Source organism: Myotis lucifugus, unplaced genomic scaffold, assembly GCF_000147115.1.
Source record: "Myotis lucifugus unplaced genomic scaffold, Myoluc2.0 scaffold_185, whole genome shotgun sequence".
Lineage (NCBI taxonomy): Eukaryota > Metazoa > Chordata > Mammalia > Chiroptera > Vespertilionidae > Myotis > Myotis lucifugus.
The window spans coordinates 1626264-1628166 of NW_005871233.1; the positions used below are offsets into that span (position 1 = coordinate 1626264).

General features: G+C 54.3%; 1 protein-coding gene across 1 annotated transcript in view; it reads right to left on the minus strand.

Annotated features, from left to right (window-relative positions):
* Positions 1-1838, minus strand: part of FBXO17 (F-box protein 17) — a 9043-nt gene extending 7205 nt beyond the window's left edge. The window contains exons 1-2 of the mRNA XM_006096690.2: positions 1764-1838; positions 1330-1441 (exon numbers count right to left, since the gene is read on the minus strand). The gene's annotated coding sequence lies outside the window, so the exon portion shown is untranslated. The remainder of the gene's footprint in view (positions 1-1329; positions 1442-1763) is intronic.
* Positions 1839-1903: the final 65 nt, after the last annotated feature.

The following is a 1903-nucleotide window of genomic DNA, read 5'->3' on the forward strand; positions in this document are numbered from 1 at the left end:
GAGGGGCAATTTCGTGCAGCAGCTCAGGTTACTCCTCTGGCCGGTGCCAGCCCGCTCGCCCCTGTAATTGCGCCGGCCTCAATCTCCTCTCCCTGTCAGTGGGGTGCGAGTGGGGCCAGCACTGTCAAAAATGTGGGAAGAATCAACCGCGTGGGAGCGGTGGCAGCCAGGAGTGGGGCTGCCAGTAGACAGGGGTAATGGAGGGGCCGCAGTGGGAGGGGCCCAGGTGTGGGGCCCCGGAGGATGGGGCTAAGATTCCGCCCCCTGTGGCTACTCAAGCTCGCGGCCCACAGTTTCTTTCAAGGTGCACGAATCCCGTGCACTGGGCTCCTAGTGTGTGTGTGTGTGTGTGTGTGTGTGTGTGTGTGTATGGATGACAGCCCTAAAAGAAAATATGAACAGGCAATTTACAAAAGAGGGAATCCAAAAAGCTAATAAGCATATGAAGAGATGCTTAATTATTAGTAAGTTGAAACATGCAAATTAAAATTAAAACAGCAATGAGATATTACTTCATCCGTAATATACTGGCAGCTACTAGAAAGCTGGATAATGCCATGTGAGAATAGTTGACTATGGGAGTAGGGGACAAGGAAATAGGTATGGGATATGAGGATAGAGAATCAACCAACCAATCAGACCGTTCTGATGTCTTCATAGCATTTATCACAACCAGAAGCTCTGGAGCCTGGGTTCAAACCCCAGCTCCACCATTTACTAGATGTTGGTTACCTATATGTCTTAGTTTCCCATTATAACGTGGAGATAACAATACCATCTATGTTGCACGGTTGTTGCCAGGATTAGAGTTATATGTAAAGCATCTGATTGTTGTGTTCTTGTTATTTTATCCTTTATGTGTTTAATGTCTCCCCCCATCCTACATCTAAAATGCAGATGAAAAAACAGCAGTTTCCTGACCTTTCTGAATTTTTCTTGTATCTTGACATATAAAACAGTGCCTGAACCCTGGCCGGTATGGCTCATTTGGGCATCCTTCCCTGCGCCAAAGGGTTGCTGGTTCGATTCCCGGTCAGGGTACCTGCCAGGGTTTCAGGCTAAATTCCTGGTGGGAGACGTGCAGGAGGCAGCGGATCTATGTTTCCCGCACACCAATGTTTCTCCTCTCCCTCTCTCTCTAAAAATCAATTTAAAATCTTTAAAAACAAAAACCAGAAAGAAGAAAAAAGAAAACAGTGCCTGGTACATAGCAGGCCCTCAACAAATATTTGTTGAGGGGAGGGTGAAGGTGGGTGAGGATGAAGCCGGTGGGCAGGGTCCGGACCCACCTTCTTGAAGCCCTTGCCCCAGGGATCAAGGGCCACTCACTCGAAAGAAGTCACGAAACAGGTCTGGGAAGGAGCCCCCGGCACCAGGGTCAGGTTCTTTTCTACGGCCCAGCCATTCCCGCCGTGCTCCACCTCCCAGCCTCGGAAGCCCTCTGTGGGATGCAACAGGGTTGAAGAGGAGGGGTCAGCCGGCCAGCTCGCTTCTCTCCGGGCCCCGCCCGGGCTCCTTCACCGCCGCCCACCCGCCCCCACCGCTCATTTACTGGCCTCCTGGCTCCTCCTGCCTGGCCCGCCCACGCGCGGACGCCCTCTTTCCAAGAGGCCTCACGTTCCAGGCAAGCCCGCCCCCACCAACACCGCCGGCTTCTCCCAGCCCCGCCCCCGACTCCTCTTCAGCGCCGACGGAGTCTACAGTCCCTGCACTGCGTGGTCCCCGACACGGCCCGGCCGCCGGGTTCCTTCTGCCTTTCTCACCCTTCCGTCTTGTCTCCCTCCATTGCCCACAGCCAGTCTCCTCCCTCCAGTCCGTCCTTTCCCCAGCCCACCCGGGCCTCGCCCACCAGTCTCCCAAGAGCCTTCCTAGGCCCGCCCCACCCGGTCCTGCCTCGTCTCGT